This window comes from Toxorhynchites rutilus, chromosome 2 (assembly GCF_029784135.1).
Source record: "Toxorhynchites rutilus septentrionalis strain SRP chromosome 2, ASM2978413v1, whole genome shotgun sequence".
Classification (NCBI taxonomy): Eukaryota; Metazoa; Arthropoda; class Insecta; order Diptera; family Culicidae; genus Toxorhynchites; species Toxorhynchites rutilus.
The window spans coordinates 287,105,131-287,120,801 of record NC_073745.1 but is presented as its reverse complement, the minus strand read 5'-3'; the positions used below and the strand labels follow the sequence as shown (position 1 = coordinate 287,120,801).

Here is a 15,671-nt window from a genome sequence, read left to right as displayed (position 1 = left end):
ACGGCCAATTGGCATCACTAAAACGCGAAATTATGCGTCCCTCAAATTTCGTTCGCAATATAGCCATGTTCGGTCGTGTTGTGTGGCAAGTGGCGCCGTCCTGCTGAAACCACATGTCATCCGTATCCATATCTTCAATTTGTGGCAAAAAAAAATCGGTTAACATGCGACCATAGCGCTCACCATTCACAGTTACCGTCTCGCCGACCTCTTTTTCAAAGAAATACGGCCCGATGACTCCACCAGACCATAATGCGCCCCAAACAGTGACTTTTGGCGGATGCAATGGCCTCTCAACAATCACGTGTGGATTTTCTGAGCCCCATATACGGAAATTTTGGGTGTTCACATAGCCACCGAACTCGAAATGTGCCTAATCGCTGAAGAAAATTTGATGCGAAAATTCAGCATTTTGCTGCTGTTGTTCGTTCACCCAATCGACGTATGCCCGACGCATTCCATGGTCACCACGCTCTAATTTTTGTACCAGTTGAAATTTATATGTATGTAGGTGCAAGTCCAAATGCAAAATTCGCCACAATGATGTGTTTGACAAGCCCAATTGCTGACCACGCCGTGGAATCGAAACATTCGGGTCATCCTCCACACTGGCAGCAACAGCAGCAATATTTTCGGCCGAACGCACATTACGATGATGCACAGGTTTCACAATATCCGCTACGGATCCAGTTTGTTCGAATTTACGCACTACATTAGGGATTGTGTGCTCTGTAGTCCGTCCATGACGACCAAAATCCGACGGTAATGTTCGAAAAACATTTGCCGGTTTTTCATCATTTTTATAGTATAATTTAACAAAATTAACACGTTGTGCGATGCTAAAACGATCCATATTGTAAAATGGCAGACATTCAACTAACGATATGACGCTTTGGTTGACAGCTATGTCAAACGGTTGTCGGCGCAGGGCTGTATACTTTCGGAAGCCCAAAATGGAAAACCCTGTATAATATGTACCTCCAAAAATTTATATTTGTTTTCACTGGTACGTTTGATCAATTTCTCCCCGGTGATCAATTTGTCCCCGGATGACGTCACCACATAAATGCAAAGCATGAAAAGTTTCTGAAAAGTTTACAAACCTACATCAAAGAGATATGAAAAGTATATAACATATAAAAACAATAGATTAATTAGAAATTAATTTTTAAAAAATGTATAAAAACCATTCTCAGCATAGTGATAATGCATGAATGACTTATTAATGCTTATTCTACGCACAAATAAGTTGCAAAGATATTTTAATAACTTTGCGTTACGTTGACTAATTTGGCGTTAAGTTGACTTACCTTGCATTGATCTACATTGCGTAAATTTGCACTAAAGTTCGTTAGGTTGGGTTGCTTCATTTTACGATGCGTTGCCATACGATGCGAATGCATTGTGCTGAGTTGCATTGCGCTTAAGTTGCATTATTGCATCGGTATCGATGTGTCTCTTATCTCGTGTAGTACGTCTAGGAACGTTTGAATATCAAGGAGCGACCCCTGTCTGGAAGATCGAAAAATAATAAATTTTCGTAATTGTTTTTCGGATGTCAGTAATAAAGTTAAGTGTTCGGGTATTTTGGTTAATTTTTTTTTATCCCATTAATTTATTTATTAGGCTCATTAGCATTTTTTAGCTGTAACAGAGCCGGGTTTTAATCGTGTACATGTACATATGTTTATGTTTCTATAAACTGTAAATTACACAGTAGTTAGTAGTAGCCATTTAGGCGTTAAGTTTTCTGTTCCATTACATTATGGTAAATTACACAGTAGTAGCCATTTCGGCGTAAGGGTATTCTTTCTGTTCGTCCATTGTTCAGCAGACCGGACAGCGGAGACAGTTGATATTGATCATTGTTGGGTTATTTATAGAACAGCAGCCAGATGTTTCTTGCAGAGCAGAGCAGTTGTATGGATGAATCGATCTAATTTCGACCGTGGATCGATCTCCATCGCTGATGATGTTTGCGTGGACTTAGTTATTCTATAACAACACAAAGATGGTCAATTGAGGGTCCTGAGTTTGAACTCACGACCGATCGCTTAGTAAGCGAACGCGTAACCAAGTGGGTACGAAGACCCCCTATTTTGGTTAATGTTTGAGATATATTCAAAGATGTATTTGCCATTTTTCGAGCGCACGAATAATGATTATGTGCTGTTGACAGCTGGATGCGTAGAAGCTGTCTGAAAATCAGTACCTTGCTGGTGGTATCGGTTCTGAAGCGACGAGGTGTCGCAGAACGAATTCCAATGAATATTTTGAAATTTTAGAACAATATCTAAAGCGTTACATAGGGATTTTTGGAAATTCGAAAAAAATTCCAAAATAGCGACTATTTTTTTTAAATAAGTTATTTTTCATGAAAAATCGCTGATAAGTAGTTGTTAAAAAATCGAAAAAATGAGATATCTAAAAACGGCTATGTAATACTTTAGATAATTCATTTTAGAAAAAAAGATCAGCCAAATCGATCGAGCAGATCTTAAGATATCGATACCACCAGCTGAAAACATGGTTTCGAGAAAAACGCGTCGAAAAATTCGTACAGCAATACTATATCCCTTGGGGTAACCGCATATTTTTGGCTGCAACTTTTCAACGAAATTAAATATCGAAACTTTTCTGAGGACCTTCCAGACCGGGGTCCCCCCATAAGTGCGTTCGCAAAGCTGAGTTTTGTCACTGTAGTAGGCAATGCGATATCGCCTACTCGTCATAGCCTCCATTAAGTCGCACTCTTCTCCAACCTTCTTTTTTCCATGGATCTCAGACCTCTTTTATGTTTGTATCAACAGCTTTTTCAGCCGTCGAAAATCGCTATCACGCAATTTGTTTCTTATGTGTATGAATAAGAAAAATTTGAATGAGATCATCTTCGTATTTATTTTATATTGTTAGCTTATTACCCTTTTGAAGGTTTGACATTTTTGTTCAATCATGCGAATTCTGAGAACACTGATCTTCATTACAAATATCAATACACGCATATATTACAAATATTACGGATACAAATGGACCCAGAGTTGACCAAAATTGCCTTCAACGATCCGTCTTCTGGAAGACATCCTAAACTTCTTGATCTTATATTTTCTTTTATCCCTCAACACATTTTCATTTCAAATATTCATATCACATTGTAACGAAAAAACGACTGTAACAGTGAGTTCATTTGTCAAGAATGGCTTGACAAATGGTGCCGTAAAGTTGTCAACAAATCTCACGTGAACACCAATTTTCCAACAAATTGGCTTACCTACACACACACACAGGTTGGTTTTAGCAGCCATCGTCAGCAATCATTCCAAGCTCTCGTGACGAGCTCATCATTATTCACTGCCACATGGCCACATCTTGCGCGCGACTTATGCAAAGGCCCATTCTGACAAGTTGTTTTTCATTCACGCGCTAATGGAACATCTTTATTACAGTCGTCTGCACTGAAGCTTACCCAAGCGGTTCTATTGCGGGCACAAAAGAAAAACAACAACAGCAACAAAAAAGCTTTCCACGCTTGTGTTTTTGTGGTGTAAGGATGCGAGCTCTAGAGTGTCTGTGCGACGAAACCTGGAAATGATCTCATTTTTCATCCCATCCCCAAATTGTTCGATAGCACAAGAAAATCTACTCTGCAGAATATTCACGCTAGCTTACTCACTTTATAAAATGTATACTCCCGGGGCGAAGAAAAAGAACTCTATTACACACCGTTCGTAGCTAGGTATCCTTCGAACTGCACCTCAATGGATGATGCTGCTATTCATCCAGCATTCGGATGCTGTTCGTACGCTCCTGTGCAGGCGTAATATTAGAGAATTCAAAAGCATACTGAAACATGGAATAACCTACTTTTCCACCATTCACTAGTTGAGGAAACCGATACAGATCAATGTTATGCAGCTATTCCAATCAGGTCGTGCATTACACTCACCGGAATCAGTCCATTTTCCAGGGGTTACGAGCACCGAAGTACCGATGTGTGGCGTATCGGCATATTTTTTTTTTGCAACTCGCTATGGCTCAAGCTGTTGTTATTTCCAGCAAAGCTTAGCTGAAACGAGGTGGAAACATGATTTAAATGTGATGCCCCCACATCGTTCGCAGCGGAATATGCGAACTACCGGATCCGGAAATTGTTACTTCCAGATCAAGACTTAAAAATCAATTAAGTTTGCATCGGAAAATAGATATCGTCTAATCAATCTGACTGAAAAACTTTAAGCCAAACAAAATTTTATATAATCAAAACTGAAGAGAGACATCCGCGAATAGTTCTCAGTGAGCGTGAAAAATCTATTTATTTCACCTTGAACATGTATTGTACCTATTGTTGCTGATAATATTGGAGCTGCTGCTAGGCTACCTCTCCTTCTGATGTAATTTGATTTCGGTTAGAAAACGAATGATCATTTCGCAACGAAGCAATGAAATTTATTCGAATCTGACTGGCTAAAGAATCACACTGGGGTGAGGCTTACGAAATATTCGCATCTCTTCTGGCTTCCATTGTATTGAGCAAACACGATGTATGTACCAGCAGTATTAAGAATGAACCGTTGTTTCACAGCCCGCTGCTTTGGATAGAATGATATGCACGGTGAATAGTTACATTTGTTTTTGCAATAGTATTGATGTATTCAAATTGTATTCCTCCTGTTACTCTAGTTACCCTTTTTGATATGTACAATTTGATGAACACAGATTGCGCCAATCAAAATGCGTTAACGCGTTGAGATAATGCTTGATATTTCACAATTATTCAATTGTTTATCTCAAAAAACAATTTTATTTATAGTTTTATGCGTATAAATATTTGTCATAGATTGATGCAAACAGCTTTGTGATCTATTAAGAAGTGTCGAGTGATAAGCGGTCCAAATCATTCCTGCATGTTAGGTGTAGTGTAGTGTAGTTAAGTGTATTCATTTCCGCTCATATCTTCTATATATCAAAATTGGGTATTTTCCGAGTAAGTAATACATTCGGGTAAATGTGGCTTCCAGGTAAATGGAAATCAGATAAATGTTTTTCGAACAAATTTTACCTCATAAGACAAAATTTTCTTATGTGCCTGGACGTGCTTGCAAGAAAGGCGCAAAAACGATTTTTTACAATCAGTAGCAAAAATAATACCATCATTTCAACAGATGGATACTGAGAGCATAAAAATGTATATCCACATATTCTAATAGCGTTGACTTTATACTCAATATGTCTACACTCAACGTTAAACAATCTACACTTGAATTTTTGTTTTATATGTTTGTCGAGGTCAGGCACTCATATTGCTGTCGTCGGAGATATTTAAAATAAAACTTACAGGAGGTTTATTTTTCTTTCATTTCAACTGAAAGCATATATAAGCCCCATGACATGAACACACACAACCAGGAGGCCAAACAGTCCACACATCCTCGGCACAAGTCCCACTTCCATGAAGAGCTGCTGTATCGAACGTTTCCATAATCCCGGAGGCGTGTGTGCCGAAACTTTTCCATGCCGCTGATGCTGACAGCTGCTTTGCGTAGGTTTGTTCTGCACAGCCTCTATAGATTATTGCTGCTTGCTGGAATGTAAAATTCGCTGAGAATCTGCTCAGATCCCCGAACGGGAAGGTTTCCCACACGTGTACCTGCTTCGTGTCCAGAACGAAATTGTTGATGGGATGGGCAAAAAAGATAAACATGCATATTACAATATACACCTTCCGAGAACAGTCATATGTGAGCTACTGATGCTGAGGTTTAAAGTTTCAAGCCGGCCTCTCAAGAGATATTTTCACATGTTTAGTGTAGACTCCGAAGTCGATGAATAAAAATCCGATAGTGGTATGTACGTTGCGAACTGAGTATCCACCAATAGTAACACTACTATTAACAGTAGCTATTTGACAGATCAATCGTGAAGTTCAAATGTGAAATTCAGAAAAATTATTCTTCCGAATGCTTTTTAAAAACTTATAGAGATTTGACTTCGAACACTGCATGCTATAGTATACAGATAGACGACCAGAGCCGAAATGTCGCTCAAAATACTGCTTTCCTTTCCATACATAAAACCCGTGCTCCACTTAAAGTAATGTGAATCACAGTACCAAACAGCACATAGCGGAAAACAGCCGATGAACTTCATCAGGTGAGCAGTGGTGGCGGCGCACAGTGCGTTGAATATATGGGGATGCGGGACAAAAATCAAAACAACACTTATAGTCATGTTTTCGGATAGGTATAATGGAAAAAATGTTAGTTATGATGAAATCTACTATTTGCATTAGAGACTTATGTATTATACGTAATCGCAAAAGTGTCTTAAGCGCCAAATTAATAGTGTAAAGTATATTAATAGTGACATAAAATTGAATTGTTCTCTGGAATGCTTCTCCTGCTTAGATAAAAGGATCATAACACACAATCTTTTATATCTCATCCGACGACACAGTGACCTAAATGCCACCGTGGTGATTTTTCATTTTTTATACATTTTTTCGTCTAAGTGCTAATGCTTCATTTTTAACAATTAAATACATTTTACTCTAGGGCAATGTTTGATTTATATATTCATACTCTTTGCATAAAAGATTAATGCTTTATACGATTTTGTTTGCATAAAAGACTAACGTTTTGTACATAATCGCGAAAGTATCTTAAACGCCAAATTAATAATGTTATGAAGAAATAAAATGCTTTCCGGAATATTTCTCCTGTTTGGATAATACACAAATAATATAATCTTATATTTTTCATCCGATGGCAAAGTTAAGCAAACGCCACTGTGGTGATTTTTCAATTTTTAAATGTTTTTCTATTCTAGGGTCACATTTAATTTTTATATTCCATACGTGTATTGTATAGCAGGAGAAACTCTACACTATTTAATATTTTGGAATTTTCCTTAAAGGTAAATTTTTCTTTCACTATTTTGTAATATTTGTTAGTTTGTGAATAAGTACACCTCTTTTAATTAATGTGATGAGAAAGCTTATGTCTTATTTCTTTTGTTACATATTTCGATTTTGTAAATTATTCAGTTTCATTAAAAAGACAAACAGAATCAAATTCAACTGTATCAGCAAAAAAAGAACATCCGTGTGATGATTATTCGCTATAGTTTTTCTCTTCCCTGCTATGGAAGGGTCAGAAGAAGCAGCATATAGTTCAACAAGTCTTTATTACTGTAAATTCTTGATGCTTTCCTTGTATGCTTCAACCTGTTCTCCTTGATCAGCCTGTGTGTAGCTACTAAAGCCTCTTCCGATAACTAGCCAATAGGCAGATCAAATGCTTCCGTAATATCTGATCTGTGTACCAACAACTTATGCACAGTTACAGCCATAAAATACCATCCGTACAGGCTTATGTAGAGATCTCTTGCATCCGACAATAGTTTCTGGTATTTGGACATTTCAATTTTTCGCCCCGACGATATTATACGGAGAATTGTAGCGAAATTCGTTTTCAGCTACACACTTACCCCTGTTATTTCCGAGCTGGTTTGTGAATCCGAGAAAAATTTTCGTGCAGTGTTGCCGTCATTGCTTGAACCATACCCCGGTTTCGGCTTGTCGACAACTAGACCCATCCTTCACTTGAACGCCTCTTGAATTTCTCGCTTCCTGCTTTCATACACCCAAACTAGTGTTGGCAGGAAACATGTCATCTTTGGCAGAAAAGATGCCATTTCCTGTGTTTTCTAAGACGATAAAGAAGAACATGAACGAGAATATATCTTTCTCTGTCAGAGCCGTGTATTTGGCAAACTATACTGGGGAGTAGAACATTTTATGTTATCTTTCAGCACATTTAATGTAATAAATCGGGTTGCCAGAACATATGCTAAAAATTAACTTTGGGTGTACTCTTGCTTATGTTCAGCAGTTTTCACTTGCCAGGTTTTGAATGGCAATCTGTTGAAATGAATGATAGTTTTTATTTATACACTATTAAACATTCTATAATGCTAACCTGTAACCGATGTGAATTACGCGCTCAAAACATTTTATCTTGCAATGCAGTGGTGACAGGCCTAGCTCGTAAGTTTCGGTATTTGGTACTGTCTCAACAGCCTTCGATGTATTCATCTTTTTCGGAAAAGATCCACAAATTAATCATTTTGCAGAGCTTTATTTCCGGAAAGCACATTTGCCACCTTTCCATCTATCATAGTAAGATGGAATTCAAAACTTACAACGATCTGAGCGCTATCGTTGTTGATGATGAAAATCTGTAACGCTTAAATTTCTTCTCCATTTCTGACTGAATGCCAAGAATAGCTTGTGAGTCTTCCTTCGTGAACACAAATTTAAGCGGTCTACAGTACAATGTTGAACTTGGCCGAGGATTCATCCAGATGATAGCGTTATTGTCGGAGTCAATCAGTTTTAAGGAAACCAGTGCAACGACTAACAAACTTTCGTCTGAACTTCCAGCTTCCGTAAACTTTCGCTTGTATGCACTATGCCCTGAACTGCCGTAAAAACCCCATTTACAGACGAGATTGACTGAAGTTGAAGTCATTAGCGAAATTTCTTTGACGATGCTAGCGGAGGTGCAAGGTCTTGTAAATCTACTTCAGATATGATCTGCAGCATTTCGACCATCTCTGGTTAATTTTGTAGCAATAAACTTTGCAAAATTTCAAAAGCTCTTCTTTAAATTCTTTAGAGAAATCATCCGTATTAAAAAACTCAACAAAAAGGTGAACAAACGATATTTTCTTTGGGAGGGGTCAACTGGGAGCCATTGTTCGAAAATTTGCTTATTCTTGATTGTAGAAATATCATATAAAAAACGTAAACTGTGGTCAGAAGAGCAGACTTGAGCAACAAGAATCACTTGCAGAATATCAAGGGTATAATGACTGAAAAGTTGAGGGGTGTTTTGGAGCGGAACTCCGCGGAACTTTTATTTCCGAAGGATTTGAAATTTTAGTATCTTTTTTTCTTAAGGAACAAAACTACCTTAACAAAGAAGCGTTTATTTTCACAGTGATTGCGGCATGTCCCAATATAAGTTAAGGAAACGGATTATACTTACGTGTTGCTACCGTCGTCACTTTAAAAGATATCGAACGTAAACGAAAACTCAATGTAAAACTGTGATGAATCACTGAAAATTAATTTGCCACGTGCTTAGAAGAAACTTTTTGACTGCACATGCTTGTTCTGACAAATTGGGTGGGCTAACAAGGCTACTGAGATCGTTTCAGCATGCCTGAACCATGTATAAAACACACCGCCTACTTAGTTTGGATGAATATAAAAGTGATTTTTTTGACTTTTGTCTATAGGACGCCGCACTGTGCGGCGTTTTAATGTCGTGCTTATATCTGGCGCATCTTGTAATCACAACCGGAAGGTTTGAAAAATTATTAGACATCATGTACGAAATAGTACGAAAAACATCACATGAGCTTACATTTGATTGATGGCCAAACCCACCATTTTGCATACAAATCACAATTTACATCATGGCGGCTTAGTATTGTCGAAAACAGATACAAAAAAAACACTCATCAATTATTATCGCTGCATCAGACCGTTTATTGCTCAGGAGAAATAATCCAGCTGCCTGCCGCGCTGAAGATAAATTTTTCAAGAAACTTTTCACACGGTCCTCAGAATCTAAATCTCTTGCTAATGTTTCAGCCGGTGTTAGCCTACAGTTTACCACCGATCTGTCTGTACAGATATGCTGTAGATTTCGGGACGATGGAAGATTTCGCGTTTTTTGCTAATTTATTTCTCTTCTCTTATACTTTCAGGTAAAGTTGAAGTTTGCCAGGACTAAAGCGTGAGTACGATCTGAATGAATAAATTATTCTCCCGGAAAATCTGATACCTCAGACAACAGATTTTGTATCGGCATTTTCCGAGATACCAACAAATTCTATCCCCTTGAGTGTTTTGATCCCAAATTTTCACCACATTATAAATACGCTCCCAAAGGAGAAGTATCGGAAGGGAATAATGTTTACCCAGTAGAGCGGGGAAATCCATGTCATCGATCAACCATGTTCGCTAACACACGCAGAATTATATTTACCTAATTCGCTTCTGACAGACGCAAAATGTGGCGTTAATTGAAGTCATCTCTCTCCGGTAACATCAGCTCCCAGGAGCAAGTATAGCTTGACTTACGATCCTGACTGCTCACCCAACAATGTCGTGTTGTGAATGGGGCAGGTTATTTACTTTCGCATGGTTTTGTTCGCGAAGCTCGTTAGAGGTGACATAGCATTAAAACGACAGCACGACTTGGTGGCTGTATTTTTTCTTTCTCCTTGGGGATAGCAGGACAATTTAGAGCGTTGATGTGAGCGGCTTTTGTTTGGATTTGTCAACTGAAAAAATCCTTTCCTTCGGGGGGAAGAAAAACTGTAAGCTAACCGTTTGCATGTGGGAGATCTGAGGCCTTCTGGACATATTCAAGGAAATTGAGACACAACAGCCAAGAAATGGCATTTTATTGTTATTTCGTTCGTTCTCGCTAGCATTTCTTTCAGAAGGCACATCAGAGGAAGCCTCAGCAGAAAAACCGGGGAATAAACGAGCGAACATAGCTTTTCCATTTCCGCAGAAAATAATCCGATGTGGAAAGCCTACCTTGCGGTTTTTGCCGAGTGAACGAACGAAAAAACACGGATGCTCACCAAAAAGGTTACGTCCATCATTTCGTGTGTCATCAGAAGTAGAAACGAGATACGCTCGGGTGGACACTTGAAAATGATATCAAAAACTCGGCACAAAACAACAAAAAGGACGAAATAATTAAGGAGAGCGGCTTCCCTTGTGTGTCGTATGGTTCCATTTTGAGGCCTAATGGACATCCCCTTTGTCATCGTTCATAGCATTAAAATGTGGGGGGATAACGAGTCTGTTTAGGCTATGTAAATGCGCCTTTGTACACATGTCACAATTTTGATGCGCGTGGTGACCTGCGAGTTCCATAGCCATCGCAATTAACCTGTACCAATGGGCAAACGAGAGGAAACTGTTATACATGAACAATATTTCCGTATCCACTGTCTAAAGCTAAGAGCATTAGTGAACGTTGTCTAGTTTAGTCGAACAAGAATACTACATGAAATGACAAGTTCCTTTTTAATTCTTCAATATTTTCTTCATCTAGAGCAGCGATACTAAAAAATTTTTTCATATGGGTCACAAACCCATGTTAATCATGGTGTCGCGGTCCGCAAAAAAAAAAAAAGAAGGGAAGGGGAAGGTTTTCGTCATAGTTTGAGACCCCTCCCCCCTCTCTAAGGGGGGGGGGGGGGTGGCTGCCATACAAATAAAACACAAATTTCTACATTACTCGGGAATTAATCGAGAAAATGAAACGAAATTTGGGGGGGGGGTTTGGGCTGCCATACAAATGAAACACTAATTTCTGAATTACTCTAGACTAATCAAGCAAACGAAACCAAATTTGGCCTGTAGAGGTTTTAGGATGCAATAAATGTTTCTATGGTTATTAGACACTCCTCTCGCTCTCTAAGGGTGGGCTGCCGTACAAATGAAACACTACATTACTCGAGAATTAATCGAGAAAATGAAACGAAATTGGGCATGTGGAGGTTTTATGGGGCAACGAATGTTTCTATGGTGGTTGGACACTCCTTCCCCCTCTCTAAGAAATGATACAATTACATAGTGACAAGCTTTGTTAGTCCATTTGATGTTTGCGCTAACGAAATATCTTTATCTTCTTCTATCTATACCAATAAAAAAAATGGATTGACGAATGTGTTAGTAAGAGCAAAACTCGAGGAAGGAATTGTCCGATTTAGGGCTGTTTTTATTCTATCATATTTTCTGTATAAAACATTTATTCCATGTAACGGAGAAACATGTTATTTGCAAGTGGTTGTAAAATCTTGAAATGGAATTGTGTCTGAAAATAATTTGACATTATAATGATGACTTTTGGTAGAAGTACTAGGAAATTCATAGTAAAAGGTAAATTCAACGGGGTCGATTAGAAGATCAATCAATGAACAGTTCTGCGATTGGACCCATGAACTTGCGCTTAGTAAAAAACGTGAATGTTTGAAGGTATTGATAACAAAAACCAAATTTTGGGCGGGACGAAGTTTGCCGGGTCAGCTAGTTTCACCAATAAACCCAAACACACTTCTGAATTAACTGGAGCTTGCTGCAGCCAAAAATTATTATAATATAGAGTTTTACAATGCATCGGTATTTCCAAATCACCTCTTTAGTCCAAAGTTTTAGTGGCCCTGAAAAGGACCGATGGGTTTGCGTTGTTTTGAAGACTTGTTCTCGCGAGAGCACACAGTGCGATCCCAGTCAATTACAGGTCGGACTCAATTATATACAGACTCGAATATATGTGATTCGATTATATACAATTTTGGACTCGATTATATAAAGTTTGAAAAAAAAAATTTTTTCTTCATTTTAAATATGATCTATTTCAAGCTAAAATATAACCTTTCAACTTTGAAGTGAAATTCAAGTGGCTGTTATGAGTACATTGGTGAAAAATAGTGATTTCTGAAAATTTTACTAGAATTTTCACCAGGAATTGTTTGCATCGATATTGCAGCGAAATTAAGGATAGAAGTTGGGTGTCAAAGAACAAATTGTAGACCGATTATATAGCTTCAATTTAATTGATAGAAACAATCAAGTTTAATATGGATTTTTAAGAAAAAAATATAATAACACATTAAAAATTACTAATATTTGAATTCTCACTTCCAAAATTTTATTTAAATCCACTAATTTAGAAGTTCCTCTAAATTTTTTCATCTTTCAAATGAGAGCAACATAATCGTCTTCCGTAGCGTACTTTTTAATATAGAGCCAGTTTAAGGCAACGGAGTCCTGAACAGAAAAAAAGTTCTATAACTCTGTCATTGTTGAAAATTCGAATATATGCGTAGAAGGATTTTTTCCATAAATTTGATCGTCTATCACCTCCTGAGAGATTCAGGATTTTTTTTCATGTGAGAAAGGTGTTTTCTGACTTTGAGGGGATAAATCATAAATTAAACTTCTCTTTTATATTAAAAAACGAAACATATATGCATAAAAAACGAATAGAAAAAAAATTTTTTTACTCGATTATGTACAGGATTCGATTATATACAGTGAAAAGAAATCCGAGACTGTATATAATTGAGTCCGCGCTGTATATATTTATCTCTCAAACCCGTTATCTATTTGATAACGCATAAAACCACCAATTCGTACAATCTCCACGGTATGAAAACCGTCTACGTACGTCCTATTTCATATTTCTCTTCTGCTTTGATTCTGCTCTACACTATGCTTGCTTCTTGCATATTCTGTAGATACATTATGTGGCGAAATAGTACAGTACAGATTGCATATGATGTGCTGAAAAAATACAGAGGCACTTTTCACGGGCACGGGTATGCAAATCGACGCGGTGCCCCCACAGCACAAAATTACACCATACTGTGATAACAGCATGGAGAAAAACTGCTGTCTGATAACTGACGAGCGAGACGACTTGAATTCTGATAATGATGATGATGATGATGTTTTGAACTATTCAGGCTCTGAAATTCATCAGTTCATTCGCATCTAGCTTTCAAAGAGACCAATTTGAAAAACTAAACTAAACACCTAGCCTTGAAAAACATCATTTCGCTGTCGTCTGGTCGCTAGCTAGATGACTAGATGTATTGTGAATATTGTAATTCAAAATCACGAATGGCTTGTTTACACTCAATAAATAGAATACGGGGGAGCTTAGATTGCAATACTAAAGACGTCGTCTTACTTCAAAAAATAGGTAATAATTTCATATTCATATTTTCAATTTTATTCACTTACGTCAACAGAATTAATGATAAACTAATGATCGTATTGAATGTAGAGCAATTCCACGCCAAATTAACCGGTTCCTGATCCGACCCTCTCCTTTTTTTTTTGAAGCCTTGAACATATGCTGTCAACTACCCAAAATCACAATTTTCATGTATGAAGAAACATTTAACTTTTTTATTCAAAAAATCGTTACTCGCAATCAAGATTAAAATATTATGTATAGCAAAGTTATTCGTAAAGATTTGGAAAAAGGACATTCAAAATATTCCATTAGGAAACTTATTCAAAAATTTAATTTAATGTTAATAGATTTAGATAAATAGAAAATGACAAATGAAAATTTAAAATTTTTCATCAAATACACTATTTATTTTATTGGAAAATATGCATGATCTTACACAGTAGAACCTAAATACATCGTTTCCAGTGAAATACTTATCAATTAGTTGCATTTTTCACGAATTTAAACAGATTTTTCTGCCGGTGCTCATAAATCGCGGTTTTTCTACATAAAATAGACTCCCAAATATAAATCGTATATTTTTAACAGCCCTAAAATTTTTTGAATATTTCCAGATACCTTCAGAAGACTTTGGCTCAGCATAATATTGAAATAATATTCTAAGTGCGGCGAAAGAAAATTTATTGTGGATGCAATATAGTTGTCACAGCCTTATAAAGTGTTGATAAAAATATTACAGATGAATCAATTTTATTTCGAACCTGCCATGTGCGTAATTAAAAACCATGAGATTGTCTTATCAAAATATTGAATCTAATCAAAATAGATATCGATATGGGGTCCCTATGGCCCGGGAAAGATGTCTTCCCTTAATTCAATCTAGTTAATTTATGAGATGCAAAAACAATCATCGAAATTGGTTAGAGTCTCAACGTACAACATGATAGTCGAGGATTAGAAAATAAAACGAGTATTGATAATGTAACTATTTACAGATGCCCTGAATCGCATGAAGTCTAATCGCATTATTTAACGAAGACTGAGAACACGTTAACTTTGAAACAACATAACTCAAAAATGAACAAAAATGCTTCAATTTAATATGTCGATCATCTTAATCGGTTCAGTAGTTTCAAAACTATAAATTTTTGAACAAAGTTATTTTCGGGAAAAAAGGGAAGAAATTGTTTTTCGGACCACTCTAAAATGAAAATGGGCAATATAAAAAAAAAGTATTTTGCGACAAGAAACAAAACTACTAGTTTTAACGAAAATCTGAGCATGAGAATGGTTTGGCATGGAATGGCTGATTTAGTTTGACATATGAATCGATAGTATGACATGTACACTATGGTGCCAATGAAAATGGTCATCTCGAATTTCAAAAAGTAACACCATGAAAATGCTCACCATCTCGAAAAAAAAACACCCTATGCAAAATATCAGCTCGTTCAGGGAGAGTAGCGCAAAGCGGTCAAAGTTTCTTTTTTTTGAAAATCGAACAATTACCCAAGGGGGAAGTAAAGGAAATCGGGGTTTTCGAAAAAAAAATTGATGCCAAGTGTATTAAAATTGTATGAAATTTCAAGATCAAGATCATCTTGAATTAAAAAAAAATGTCAAAAATCGACACTCTGGGACTTTTTCGGAATGCCAATTCCGTTCGGAAATTGCTACGAAATATTGATTTACACGATAATCTACCCTATGCAGAACACTAGTTCATTCGGACGTCATTTACTAGTGTCGCACGTTAAAATTGGAGTTTTTTTATAACCCAAAAAATCACCGGAAATCGGGGTTGAAATGAAATTTCATGACATTTGGCACAATTTTTTTTTCGGAAACCCCGATTTCTTTTCTCCTTTGGGTGATTTT

The 15,671-nt window shown here is 37.0% G+C and overlaps 1 protein-coding gene across 3 annotated transcripts in view; it reads left to right on the top strand.

Moving 5' to 3' along the window:
- The window catches only part of LOC129764347 (gamma-1-syntrophin), a 157,687-nt gene that overhangs the window by 67,222 nt on the left and 74,794 nt on the right, over positions 1 to 15,671 (top strand). Inside the window, exon 1 of one of the 3 annotated variants that reach the window (XM_055763332.1) lies at positions 9,782 to 9,800. The exons of the other annotated variants lie outside the window; for them this stretch is intronic. The gene's annotated coding sequence lies outside the window, so the exon portion shown is untranslated. Of the gene's footprint in view, positions 1 to 9,781; positions 9,801 to 15,671 lie in introns of those variants that run through there. 3 annotated transcript variants of the gene reach the window in all.